This window comes from Schistocerca cancellata, chromosome 1, assembly GCF_023864275.1.
Source record: "Schistocerca cancellata isolate TAMUIC-IGC-003103 chromosome 1, iqSchCanc2.1, whole genome shotgun sequence".
NCBI classification, from domain to species: Eukaryota; Metazoa; Arthropoda; class Insecta; order Orthoptera; family Acrididae; genus Schistocerca; species Schistocerca cancellata.
Window position 1 is genome coordinate 748,466,778 of NC_064626.1, and position 15,488 is coordinate 748,482,265.

Genomic DNA, 15,488 nt, shown 5'->3' on the forward strand with positions numbered 1-15,488 from the left:
CAAAACGCTTTGTCACGAATTGTTTACAATTCCAAGCTCAAAAATTGTCGCTGTAATTACCTTATATTGTCAGTGTCCTAGAAGGCTATCTTTAAATATAGAGTTGCCTTCTAAGTGCAGCCTTCTTAGTGCAGCTTTCTTTACGAAAACTTTGTATCTGTCAAGATCGCAAGCAAGGTAAGATCGATTACAAGTTTCGACCAGATGCCGATCTATCTTCAAATCAGACATTAGAAAGCAGTGTGTATATCGACGACTGAAAGTAGGCACTTTGCTGCAATGAAGTTTCATTTCGTTTCCTCATCCTCTTCTGGGTGCTACACTTGTTTTTTCAGGCAGTGTAGGTCCTTCTGAAACTCTTGTGAACGTTTTCGATTTATAACATCATTTAGTTATCTTTGTCAGCTGTTGATCACTTCAGTTCCTATCAGACACAATTTATTTAGTCTGTTGCATGAATTTTCCCGATAACAATAGTCTACAGAGTAATCGCTCCAGCTATAAGAGCAAGGTAGTACTGGGCAATCCGAAGCAGTGCAACTTCTCAAAATATACGATTACATTTAAGGTATCTTTGCTGGCACGAAGTCCCTGATCGCCAGACTTTTGCGTTAAAGTCATGGATAAATTACAAGACGTCTCTGCAGTGTCACATTAGCGTGAGTAGATGACACTTTTCATCGCGACCTGTGCATCGTACGAAAACGCTAAGCCCAGCAGTACTCTAGCTGTGCTGTTCGAGAGGCTGTGTACCGACACTGAGTTTCAACCTCTTCTAATCATGCAAGACTAACACGACACCACACTGTACTCACATCTACTTCAGTCACCTATTCTCAACACAGAAACGTTAAATTACAACTCTCAGACACTGCGTGGAAAGGGACCTTTTGCAAATGCAGACGGAAATTTTTTCCCGATGACGCAGCTGAAAACTCAGCAACAATGTAATACGATTCTATAACTTTTCCTATCAGTTCATTCATCGAGCACAAAAATCAAAATTTGAGACGCCGTCATAGAAGAACTGGCTAAATTAACAGTTAGCTCAATGTTGTTATTCAATGTTGATAAAAACTGTACAGTAATGACTGTGTAAAGCTGCTTTGTACAATCCATCAAAGAAAGGTAAACATATGGATTCAAAACTTCGAAACTAGCTGATGTTCGCCTTGATGAATCCTTGTTTAAACCAATATTCTTGACCTTATTATTGCAATCGCAAACGCAGCCATATGCAGTGAAGGAACATGGCAAGCGAAAATAACATAATATCTGTGCTGATACACTTTTGGACTGGCTGTAATTAATATCAGTACGTGTGAGTGATGGACTGAAAAGAATTTGATTTTCTACTGATCACAACTACACGGCTGTATCACCACCTACCTATGGAGGCTGCTATCGTCGTTTTGCATAAGTAATTCCAGCTTACGTTATTTGAGCAGCTCATCACGCGATTTTACTTTACATTAGCTTGCGGAGAACTCATAGCTTGAGTGTACCTGTGGCTTTCAGAGTCTACACTGGACTAGCTACAGGAAAAAAATGCATTGTAATATCAGTGTCTTAACACCCAGATACAATGACATTTACAGAAAAAAATATTTACAGGCAATAAGGCAAACGTTATACAAATCACACTGCGGTGTTACAAAAATTTTTGATACAGAACTTACCACTTTACTCTGCCAGATTTGAAAACCCCTCTTAATATGTTTCATTTCACTAAAAGACTCCTTTGATTGTCCAAGAAAAAGAAAGGCACCTTTCAATCGGTCTGTACGTCGTATTCTGTATCTCCCAGCTCTGCTTTTCTATTATCCCAACTTCCTCTACAATCTGCTTGACATGTTTTAATGTGTACCTGATTTCTTTATGTTCCTCTCTATTAATCAGTATCTATATTAGGCTGTCCTAACACATTGTGGGACAGTGATGAAATCGAATGATGGTTTTTAAATTGTTCGTTCCTTTAATGTGTAGCTTGCCATGGTGCCTTAGACATAGGCGCCGGCAGCAACGCGCACAACATGTAAGCAGTCTGGGTTGCCGTGAGCTTTGCCACTATGGGATGCACGATGAGGGAAATTTGAGTTCGTGAGCCCCGCGGCCAGGCCAGTAGGTAGCAACAACACTGTTCTGGCCAGGTCACCAGGCACCACGCACGACCATGGTAGAGATCGTTGACGTACCACAACTTTTCCTGCATCCTCAGTGACAATACCGAAAACAGACCTGCCTGTATCCTAGAGCGAGGCAGCTATTTGGGACGGCGAGCAGACGTAGCGAGCCAAGTCCATCGCATCGAGCAACCGACAAGTAGATACCAGTAATGCCTATCTATAGACTCCCCCACCATCTTCCAAGACAGCAAGCCGCCTCTTCCATCTGGACTTTGTAATCGAAGACGTACTAGCTGGGACTTAATGTACTTCTACTTTTGACGGCCGCGTTGGTCTAGCGGTTCTAGGCGCTCAGTCCGGAACCACGCGACTGCTACGGTCGCAGGTTCGAATCCTGCCTCGGGCATGGATGTGTGTGATGTCCTTAGGTTAGTTAGGTTTAAGTAGTTCTAAGTTCTAGGGACTGATGACCATAGATGTCAAGTCCCATAGTGCTTAGAGCCATTTGAACCATTTAAACTTCTACTTTTCTTACTTTACTTACAAGATAATGCTAAGACATTAGTTTGTGCTTCTATTCTTGTTGGACTTAAGAATTTTCCGCACTGTTTGATCGTTGGAATGTCTCCTGTAAAGAACGACTGTGAGACATACTTGACGCGTTTCCCTCCATGGCTTCAGGTAGAGTGAAGTTTATTTTGAAGCCTAACCATTAAGGAACTTGAATTATGTTGAACTTCAACTTTATTCAGAATTCAAAATTTCTTTCAACTTTAAAGAATGTTGTTTTCTCATTTATCAACTGATTATTTCCACGCATTGATGAACTTAGTTTTTTTTTTTTATTCAGATATTTTTCACTTGAGCAAGATCTTTGTTTCATTTTGGACTTGAAGGGTCTTTCATAATACTCTGAAGGTTTTGTTAAAGTTGTGTTCGAGAAATAAATATGTTACATTGCAACAACCTGTCTCTCTACTTGATATCTCCATGGAACCAAACATATCATTGCCCTTCTTGATAAGTTCATAAGCAATCTTTCTTTCTACCCACTCAACGAAGCTCAGAAGAACATTTAGGTAGGTAGCTGGAAAACTTTGGCCAATGACCTTGCCCAGAGCTAACACCGGTTCCCGTCAGATCACAGAAGTTAAGCGCTGTCAGGCTGGGCTAGCACCTGGATGGGTGACCATCCTGTCTGCGGAGCACTGTTGGCAAGCAGGATGCACTCAGCTCTTGTCAGGCAAACTGAGGAGCTAATTGATTGAGAAGTAGCGGCTCCGGTCTCTGAAACTGACATACGCCCAGGAGAGCGGTGTGCTGAACAAATGCCCCTCCATATCCGCATCCAGTGACGCCTATGGGTTGAGGATGACACGGCGGCCGGTCGGTACCTTTACGCCTTCATGCCCTGTTCAGGAGGAGTTTAGTTTAGGAGAGTATAAAATGTTAAAAAAAATTGACTATCTGCAATTAGTTGTCAACTCGATGAGATCTCAGATACGATGCTGAAAAATACCAAGAACGTGAAGAGAAAGTCAGCTTAAATCTACAGTAAGGTTCCTGAAAGTATCCTACTGGATTAATAAGTACTTCTTCATGGATAAACAAACGTCTTTTTTTAGTCCTCATTCTTCTGACTAGTTTGATGCGACCCGCTGCGAGCTGACATCCCAATGATGTTTGGGCTCACATGCCGTTCCTCTTCGTCGAAATGTCTTGGCTCAAACTTGTCTAGGGGTTGAACCGCACGCGTCGCATTACACCCCTAAATTAGACACTTGTGACCCTCTGGTTAACTAGTCTGGCTGATGGTAATTTTGCGACATTGTATGAAACAAAGTTAATGTAACATATAGTAATAGTAATAATAATGTTGGGAACTAAATTAACGACGTATAAATTATGTAGGCCACATAGTTCCGATTTGGTTAGAATAATGTTTATTCAGAAAGGAAACTAATAGCGAAAGTGGTCGTATTTAGAATTACTATTACATTCGAGTGCTTATCCATTTGACACAGTTCGATCATTCACAATCTCATCGCGAATCTATGTCCAGTACTCCACCTCGATATTTACACGAAAAGTTAGAGATTACATCAGGCGGGCGGCTGCTCACCGCTCAAAGACTAAGCCCCGCGATACCACACAACGCGAAATTTTCTAAGTTGTTTCACTTCCTAGCTGCCTAAAGAATGACTGTTCGTTTTCGCGTCTCAATCCGAACTGTCCTCTCTAGTGTCTAGACAAGAACTGTCCCTCTGCCCGTCCTGGCCGCGTTTCCCGCTCGCCGTATATCGTCGCTCAACTGACTACGGCAATTCCCGATCCTGAAGCCGTCCATCTGATTGGCTACAATTTATTCTACATTATTTTACATTTTAACGTGTTTAAGTAATCAAAGCTTGACCAGTTTCACATCCTAAATAAAGTAACAATAATATCCATTACATTATAAACAAAAAATTCTCTTACATAAAACCAATACAATTTCCTTCTTAGCTTTGAATGCCATGTCCAGTAGCCTTGCACCAATATGCTTTCTGATAAATAAATACAGAACAAAAGTAAGTATTAAGCACTAAACTTTACAACAAATATTCTATTATCTAATGATTCAATAAGGTGCCATGCTGTCATCGTTCAATGTGCTTTTTGTGTAGGAAATGATAATCTGATGCTAAAGTGAAAATACTGATACTTTAAATTTACTACATCTTTTAAACAAATAAAGTTGCAGTGTTGAAATTTACATTTGTCATTTTAATGATGCACTTCTATATGAAATGTCGATAGTTAAGATAGATCAAAGCGTTAAGATTTTAACATTCAGGTCTTTGTTCCAGAACTTGTTAATTTCACGTTAGCAGCAAATGCCATACTATTATAGGTATGATCAACATTCAAGTTTTATTGGGATCACCATGAAAATTTATGGAGGATGGCAGATTAAAATTACTGTGGCTTCATTCCCTGAATTAGTATAGAATTAAATAGTTTCCATAAATGTTTCCCTTTATGACCGATCTTAGGTCCGCCTTATTTAACACTGCTACGTCTCCCTGGCCACAAACGCCTTCTACTGGGTTTCGCTATGACGTAGGTTCTCGTCTGTCTGACTCGCATGCTACAGCGCTTAGGCCTCAGTAGACAATAGACGCCTGTGAGTTTCCCCATCTCGTGGTGAATCTGCCCCCTCTGTGGCACATGGTCCTGGACGACAGGTTTCGTTTCACAATTGCTATAGGCTGACTCTTTCAGCCATATATTTAAATTAGAGCGTTAACTCACACCACCGCGAGTTCCTCTCCTGTGTCAACTTCTTCACCTTAGTGTAGGGCTTGCAATCTACATCCTCAATTATTAGCTGGATGTATTCCGGTCTTTGTCTTCCTCTACAGCTTATACCAGCTACAGCTCCCTCAAGTACCACAGAAGTTATTCACTGATATCTTAACAGATATCCTATCATCTTTCGCTTCTTCTACTCCTTTCCTCGCCGATTCTGCAGAGAACCTCATCATTACTTACCTTATCAGTGCAAGTAATTTTCAACATTCATCTGTGCCACCCCATCTCAAGTACTTCAATTTTCTTTCCTTGCGGTTTTTCCACGGTTCATGTCTCACAACCGTACAGTACTGTAGTCGGATATTCTTAGAAATTTCTTCCTCAAATAAAAGCCTATGTCTGATACTAGTAGACTTCTCTTCGCAATGAATGCCCTTTTCATCACTGTTAAACTGCTTTTTATGGCCTCCCTGCACCGGCCGTTATGAGGTCTTTTGTTGTCTAGATAGCAGACTTTCTTAACTCCATCTAACTCGTGATAACCAACCCCGATGTTAAGCTTTTCACTGTTCTCAATTCTGCTGCTTCTCATTACCAGTACTTTCACCTTTCTTCGATTTAGTCTCAGTCCATATTCTGCATTTATTAGACTGTCCATTCCATTCCCAAGTTGTCGTAATTCTTCTTCACTTCCACTCAGGATATCTATGTCATCAGCAAATCGTATCATTGCTACCATTTGTCCTTGAATTTTAATTCCACAACTGAACTTTTCTTTATTTTCCTCATTGCTTCTTGGAGTTACAGACTGAACATTAGGAACGCACAATCACAGATTCTGGACAGTCGAACAAGGAAGGGAACAAAGAATAAACGTTTGATAACACATGAAATACTTCCATTCCACGAAAGAAGAAGTACAAAAATGTCCACGAAAAGTCACTGGGAATGAAATGAATGGGAAACGCAGGGAAGTCAAGATGAAATAGCTGAAGACAAAATGTAATGAGATCGTAACACGAACGGTCGTCGGAAGGACTGATTCAGTGTATAGAAAGCCAAAACAACTTTAATCAAAATTAAAAGCAAGTGCGGCAACATTAGGAGTGCAATGGGAATTTCACTGCAAAATGTAGTGGAGAGAGCGAAGAGGTGTAAAAGTTAGACTGACGGCCTCTACGTAGAGGAAAACATCTCTGATGACTTGATAGAATAAGAAATGAGAGTCGATATCCAAGAGTTTAACAACCTTCGGAAGACTTGCAATCGAATAAGGCAGAAGGAACACATAGCAGTCTTTCGGTATTTCTAAAATTATGGCTCTGAGAACTATGGGACTTAACATCTGTGGTCATCAGTCCCCTAGAACTTAGAACTACTTAAACCTAACTAACCTAAGGACATCACACACATCCATGCCCGAGGCAGGATTCGAACCTGCGACCATAGCGGTCGCACGGTTCCAGACTGAAGCGCCTAGAACCGCTCGGCCCCTTCGGCCGGCTCTAAAATCATCTGGGGAAGTTGCAACCAGACAACCATTCAGACTGATGCGTAGGTATGCCATCGGACTTTCGGAAAAATGCCATCCGAACAATTCCGAAGATAACAAAGGCAGATATGTGCGAGAACTGTCGCACAATCAGTGCGTGCCTCTAAGTTACTGACAAGAATAGTATACAGAACAATGCATAGGAAAACTGAGTCTCTGCCTTTGGGAATGGTAAAGGCACAAGAGGCGATTCTGACGTTGAGCTTTATAATGGAACCAAGAATGAAGAAAAATCAAGAAACGTTCATTGGAGTTGACGACCTAGAAAATCTTTTTGTCAGTGTAAAATGATGCAAGTTGTTGAAAATTCTGAGAAAAATATGGGCAAGCTCTACCCCTACTGTTCAGTCTATACAACAGAGAAGCAATAACAGACATAAATAAAAAATTAAGAGTGGAATTGAAACAGAGAGTGAAGAGATGTCTATGATAAGACTCGCTGATGACACTGCTCTTCTCAGTGAAACTGAAGAAGAACAGTACCTGTTGAATGGAATGAACAGTCTAATGAGCATTGAAATTAATTAAGTGTAAACTGAAGAAAGACACATGTAATGAAATAAACCATACCCGTCGACGAGAAAGTCGCAGAAGTGGCGTCAAATCGAAAGACTTGCACCCGGCGAACAGTCTACCCGACGGGAGGCCCTAGTCACACGACATTTACATTTACCATCAAAATTTGGTGACCATGAAGTAGATGAAATTGAATAATTCTGCTACCTTGGAAGTAAAATAGCACATGACGTTCGAAGCAAGTTGGATGTAGGAAAGTGGACTTAAAAACCTTATTAGCGTGGGCAAAGAGGGCGTCCCCGGCCACAAAAGTGTACCAGCATCAAACAGCGCCTTCGGTCTGAAGAAGGAACTTTGAGAACATTCGTTTGGCGCACAGAATTATGTGGTTTTGCGTTATGGACTCTGAGAAAAGCGGAAAAGAAGAGAATCGAAGTGTTTAAGATGTGTTGTTATAGAAGGTTTTTTAAATTAGGTGGACTGATAAGATAAGGAATGAGGATGGCCTCCGCAGAATCGGAGAAGAAAGGAACAAGGAATGAGATTATAGGATATGTTAAGATAGCAGTGAGTAACTACCATCTTATAAGAGGGAGCTGTAGAGGACAAAAACGGTAGGTGGAGACAGAGAATGGAGTACATCCAACAAGTAACTAAGGACATTGAGTGCAAGTACCACTCTGAGATGAAGAGATCAGCACAGGAGAAGAAGTCGTGGTGGGCAGCATCAAATCAGGCAGAAAACCGGTGATTCTTTTTTTTTTTTAATGTGAATCTAATAAATCCAGCTGTAACTTATTGACGCTGTAATCAGAGGATAACATATTTTTGTGTCTTCTCAGGTGCACAATTTTGAATTTCTCAATACTTACAGATAGTTTCCATTCTTTGCAGTAAGAAAGAGCTTTGTACTTGATGGATACCGTACCTACGAGCGTATGATGTTTCCTGGTCAGTGTTTCATCCTGACCACCGTTTTTAGAATCATGCGATGGAAAGCATAATAGGTACCATCATAAGCAGTTTTCGACATTTTATGCTGTTTTTGTTGTTGTGCTTCATGAGGTTATGTTTTGTGCAGCGTTTATAAATATTACAAGGTCTATATATTTAAGTGATGTACAGTATACTAGATTAGCATCCGGTCCTTCACTCGCATTGACTATATGGTCTGCATATATCTTTTATTTTCTGTTCTTGTTTTTGTTTTCATTTAATGAGATTTTTATGTTGTTCACAAATAGGAGGGTCTTCTAAACTTTGCATCCAAATTAAGGGCATAGAAGCGTGGTATTTTCCGAACATACTTCTGATCTAAAAACGATTCTGGCAGCTAGACTTAATCTTTCCTTTTGAATTCTTGTGGTGATATTTCCATTGAAACTTTCGTCTCCTAATACATATTTCTTTAGAAGCCAAACACAAATTCTCTTAGATTTAGCTTTAAAAATGTTTTAATAATATAATATTCATTCCTTATTTCACCCTCTTATTGATTAAACTTCCATAGACACTGAAACGCGATTTCTTTTTCTAACTGAGGAGCCAAACACAATTTTGTTAGATTTAGCTTAAAAGTGATTTCAAAATGAAATATTTTCATACAAACTATCATCCTCTGTTAAAGCCCTCAGGGTTTGAATTTCGCAAAACTATGAAACCCGTATTTTTTATAGCCAACCGAGAAGTCAAATACCAATTTTCATATATGTAGCTATAGAAATGCTTTATTAGTGCTTGAATAATGATTTATTTTCAAAAAAACTGTCACCCTCTAGTTTACCTCTTAGAGGTAGAATTTTCAAAAATGTTGAATTAGGTACTTTAATTTCCGACAGAGAAATGAAATACCAAGTTTTTGTAGTTCTAGCATCAAAACTGCCTTAACAGCGAGATATTTTCAAAAAACTTTTAGTCCGGTATGTCACCCCGTCAGGGATGAAATTTCGAAAAACCTCTTCTTAAGCGATAAGACCATCACTCTCTCTTAATTTCAAGTTTCTACCCTTAGTGGTTTGGACTGGCTGACGATGTGCCAGCCAGTCAGAACATCGCCTTTTATATATAGGAACTAAAGCTATTAGGAGGATATTGTTAATTCTTCAGTTGCAGAGTTTTATGGTGAATAGAATTCAGTACGTTTTAAAACTATTTGCATAATGCGTGGTCAGAGATGCTATACTTTGGCTTGGTTCAAATGGCTCCGAGCACTATGGGACTTAACATCTGAGGTCATCAGTCCCCTAGAACTTAGAACTGCTTAAACCTAACTAACCTACGGACATCACACACATCCATGCCCGAGGCAGGATTTGAACCTGCGACCGTAGCAGTCGTGCGGTTCTGGACTGAAGCGCCGAGAATCGCTCGGCCACCGCGGCCGGCATGCTATACTTCATCAGCCCTGCACCGTCTTGTACCTTGAAGCGGAAGGTCTTTTTACCAAGGGACGCGTGTTATCTGCAAACGAACTGGGTTTCTTTAGTATCTAACAAATTTCCCTTTGTTGAAATTGCAGCTTTTTGTTAGTTACCAATAGCTCCTACTTCAAAATGTTTTTAATTTGTAACTAGTGTTTGATAATACTTTTTCTTAATTTGATTTCACTTACTGATTATTGTTGTGTAGTATAGTAATAATTTTACACATAGTACACTCCTGGAAATTGAAATAAGAACACCGTGAATTCATTGTCCCAGGAAGGGGAAACTTTATTGACACATTCCTGGGGTCAGATACATCACATGATCACACTGACGGAACCACAGGCACATAGACACAGGCAACAGAGCATGCACAATGTCGGCAATAGCACAGTGTATCTCCACCTTTCGCACCAATGCAGGCTGCTATTCTCCCATGGAGACGATCGTAGAGATGCTGGATGTAGTCCTGTGGAACGGCTTGCCATGCCATTTCCACCTGGCGCCTCAGTTGGACCAGCGTTCGTGCTGGACGTGCAGACCGCGTGAGACGACGCTTCATCCAGTCCCAAACATGCTCAATGGGGGACAGATCCGGAGATCTTGCTGGCCAGGGTAGTTGACTTACACCTTCTAGAGCACGTTGGGTGGCACGGGATACATGCGGACGTGCATTGTCCTGTTGGAACAGCAAGTTCCCTTGCCGGTCTAGGAATGGTAGAACGATGGGTTCGATGACGGTTTGGATGTACCGTGCACTATTCAGTGTCCCCTCGACGATCACCAGTGGTGTACGGCCAGTGTAGGAGATCGCTCCCCACACCATGATGCCGGGTGTTGGCCCTGTGTGCCTCTGTCGTATGCAGTCCCGATTGTGGCGCTCACCTGCACGGCGCCAAACACGCATACGACCATCATTGGCACCAAGGCAGAAGCGACTCTCATCGCTGAAGACGACACGTCTCCATTCGTCCCTCCATTCACGCCTGTCGCGACACCACTGGAGGCAGGCTGCACGATGTTGGGGCGTGAGCGGAAGACGGCCTAACGGTGTGCGGGACCGTAGCCCAGCTTCATGGAGACGGTTGCGAATGGTCCTCGCCGATACCCCAGGAGCAACAGTGTCCCTAATTTGCTGGGAAGTGGCGGTGCGGTCCCCTACGGCACTGCGTAGGATCCTACGGTCTTGGCGTGCATCCGTGCGTCGCTGCGGTCCGGTCCCAGGTCGACGGGCACGTGCACCTTCCGCCGACCACTGGCGACAACATCGATGTACTGTGGAGACCTCACGCCCCACGTGTTGAGCAATTCGGCGGTACGTTCACCCGGCCTCCCGCATGCCCACTATACGCCCTTGCTCAAAGTCCGTCAACTGCACATACGGTTCACGTCCACGCTGTCGCGGCATGCTACCAGTGTTAAAGACTGCGATGGAGCTCCGTATGCCACGGCAAACTGGCTGACACTGACGGCGGCGGTGCACAAATGCTGCGCAGCTAGCGCCATTCGACGGCCAACACCGCGGTTCCTGGTGTGTCCGCTGTGCCGTGCGTGTGATCATTGCTTGTACAGCCCTCTCGCAGTGTCCGGAGCAAGTATGGTGGGTCTGACACACCGGTGTCAATGTGTTCTTTTTTCCATTTCCAGGAGTGTATGTTAATACAGTACGGATAACATTTTCTCGTTTGGAACACTTTTAAAGTTGAACAGCATATTTATTACCACGTACGAGTACATGAGCATGTTGTATGTTGGCTCAGTTTTTACATTTTAAAAACCTTAATTTTCCGGTGTAATTTTGTAGGTTCAGAAAGAGACTGCAACATACACGAAATTGCTATTGTTTCAGAATGGAATAAGAAACGTTTTAAACTTCTATTAGAGGGCTGGCTAGAGATGAAAGTCTGAGAAGTGTTCCAAATTACAACTCTCTCCCCTACTCTGAAATATTATGTTAGTATCAATATTGTACGCGACGTCATTAATACAACGCGAACAATGGGATTCCCGCAAAATTTCCCTGGAGCACGTATGATATCTTTACATCTAGATCTACATCCATACTCCGCAAGCCACCTGACGGTGTGTGGCGGAGGATACCTTAAGTACCTCTATCAGTTCTCCCTTCTATTCCAGTCTCGTATTGTTCGTGTAAAGAAAGATTGTCGGTATGCCTCTGTGTGGGCTCTAATCTCTCTGATTTTACCCTCATGGTCTCTTCGCAATATATACGTAAAAGGGATCAATATACTGCTTGACATCTCGGTGTAGGTATGTTCTCGAAACTTCGACAAGAGCCCGTATCGAGCCACTGAGCCTCTCTCTCGCAGAGTCTTCCACTGGAGTTTATCATCTCCGTAACGCTTCTGCGGTTACTAAATGATCCTGTAACGGAGCGCGCTGCTCTCCGTTGGATCTTCTCTACCTCTTCTATCAACCCTATCTGGTACGTATCCCACACCGGGTATTCAAGCAGTGGGCGAACAAGTGTACTGTAACCTACATCTACATCTACATTTATACTCCGCAAGCCACCCAACGGTGTGTGACGGAGAGCATTTTACGTGCCACTGTCATTACCTCCCTTTCCTGTTCCAGTCGCGTATGGTTCGCGGGAAGAACGACTGTCTGAAGGCCTCTGTGCGCGCTCTAATCTCTCTAATTTTACATTCGTGATCTCCTCGGGAGGTATAAGTAGGGGGAAGCAATGTATTCGATACCTCATCCAGAAACACACCCTCTCGAAACCTGGCGAGCAAGCTACACCGCGATGCAGAGCGCCTCTCTTGCAGAGTCTGCCACTTGAGTTTGTTAAACATCTCCGTAACGCTATCACGGTTACCAAATAACCCTGTGACGAAACGCGCCGCTCTTCTTTGGATCTTCTCTATCTCCTCCGTCACCCCAACCTGGTATGGATCCCACACTGATGAGCAATACTCAAGTATAGGTCGAACGAGTGTTTTGTAAGCCACCTTCTTTGTTGATGGACTACATTTTCTAAGGACTCTCCCAATGAATCTCAACCTGGTACCCGACTTATCAACAATTAATTTTATATGATCATTCCACTTCAAATCGTTCCGCACACAAACTCCCAGATATTTTACAGAAGTAACTGCTACCAGTGTTTGTTCCGCTATCATATAATCATACAATAAAGGATCCTTCTTTCTATGTATTCGCAATACATTACATTTGTCTATGTTAAGGGTCAGTTGCCACTCCCTGCACCAAGTGCCTATCCGCTGCTGATCTTCCTGCATTTCGCTACAATTTTCTAATGCTGCAACTTCTCTGTATACTACAGCATCTTCCGCGAAAAGCCGCATGGAACTTCCGACACTATCTACTAGGTCATTTATATATATTGTGAAAAGCAATGGTCCCATAACACTCCCCTGCGGCACGCCAGAGGTTACTTTAACGTCTGTAGAGTCCCTCCGTTGATAACAACATGCTGTGTTCTGTTTGCTAAAAACTCTTCAATCCAGCCACACAGCTGGTCTGATATTCCGTAGGCTCTTACTTTGTTTATCAGGCGACAGTGCGGAACTGTATCGAACGCCTTCCGGAAGTCAAGAAAAATAGCATCTACCTGGTAGCCTGTATCTCATGAACAAATAAAGCGAGTTGGGTCTCACACGATCGCTGTTTCCGGAATCCATGTTGATTCCTACATAGTAGATTCTCAGTTTCCAAAAACGACATGATACTCGAGCAAAAAACATGTTCTAAAATTCTACAACAGATCGACGTCAGAGATATAGGTCTATAGTTTTGCGCATCTGCTCGACGACCCTTCTTGAAGACTGGGACTACCTGTGCTCTTTTCCAATCATTTGGAACCTTCCGTTCCTCTAGAGACTTGCGGTACACGGCTGTTAGAACTTTCCTCTGTTGAGTGATTCCAGTTGCTTTTCTATTCCTTGGACACTTATTTCGATGTCAGCCATTTTTTCGTTTGTGCGAGATTTAGAGAAGGAACTGCAGTGCGGTCATCCTCTGTGAAACAGCTTTGGAAAAAGGTGTTTAGTATTTCAGCTTTACGCTTGTCATCCTCTGTTTCAATGCCATCTTCATCCCGGAGTGTCTGGACATGCTGTTTCGATCCACTTACTGATTTAACGTAAGACCAGAACTTCCTAGGATTTTCTGTCAAGTCACAGAGAACCTACTTCCTTTGTTTCCGGACTGCATTTCCTTAGGATTCATCCAATGAATCTCAGTCTGACATCTGCTTCTACCTGTTAAAGAGTCTTCATCCGAAATAGCATGTTGCGTCCTCTCTACCAATAATCCCCAACCCCGTCGAAAACCGTTTGATATTGAAAATAGCAATACTTCTATAGTAGGGGTTAAAGTAGTAATGAATGCTTTTAGGTTAAGAAATACTCCTTAACCAGATTGTGTTAACCCACAGGTTTCAGAACCTCTTATGAAGAAAGCACGATTTGGCTCTTGCGTATTATTATCGGTATGAACTTCGGTTGCCACGTAGGTCATTCTGTTTAAAATATCTCATTACGCTTGAATTCAGAATATTTTCCAAGATTCTCCAACAGATGGATACTAATGACATTGGCCGTTGGTTTGTGTATGATTTTCTCGACTCTTCTCCTAGACGGCATGATGTTGCTTTGACTTCTCTCCTCTAGAAAATAAAACCGTCGCTCCGCGAACCGGCTTGTGAACGGCTCCACCTACGTTCCGATTAACAAAATGAGCTCCAAGTTCTCTGTGACTGGTCGTGCTTCCTCATTCATTCAGGAACGGCTGGGCCGTGTTACACGTCACCGTGCTTTTCGCACTCTGGCAGCTTGAAACATTGAGCGGCACAGCAGACAAACAGCAAGCGAGATGGTTTGGGGTGACTTTGCATACAACATACAATCTCCTTCGAATGTAGGTCAGTCCGAACTGAAAGTGCCAAAACACTAAGGTTTCTATGACAGTAGTTTGCAGGTATCCCTGGGTACAGTTTGATTAATAACCCATCTGAGACGTTATTCTAATAGGGAATAGGGAAACAAATAGGAAGGACTGAACCCCTTTTGTTATCAATCGTTTTATTTAACAATCATATAAACAAATTCCTTTAAAACAGCAGAATTTTAAACCTGATTACTTTAGGTAATAAGAATAATAAGACACAAGAATTTGGTGAATTTTCTACCAATGTCCTTTTATGAAACCAAGTTTACCTCATATATAAGGAAATTTTAAAACTACTAACAATTATGTGCCTGAGGGCTTAAATTAATTCACATTTGTATCTTGCTCTTCAGACAAAGTTTAATAAATATAATAAATATCCAAGTAAACATAATTAGCACCAGAATTAATTAGCGAGGAGTGACGCCAGGTCGCTCGGAAGCAGAACGAAAACTTAACTTGGAGAAGCCAAGTCGGAAGGCGGAAGCCGGCAGTTCCCACAAGACCCACTTCTCGAACTTCGACCCGGAGCCACCTCCCGCTACCCAGGATTTCACAGCCCCGGGACTCATAGGTGGAAAGGTAGCGCTTACTCCAAAACACCAGCCAGCCAGCTATAACACTTAACAAGCGCACAGAACA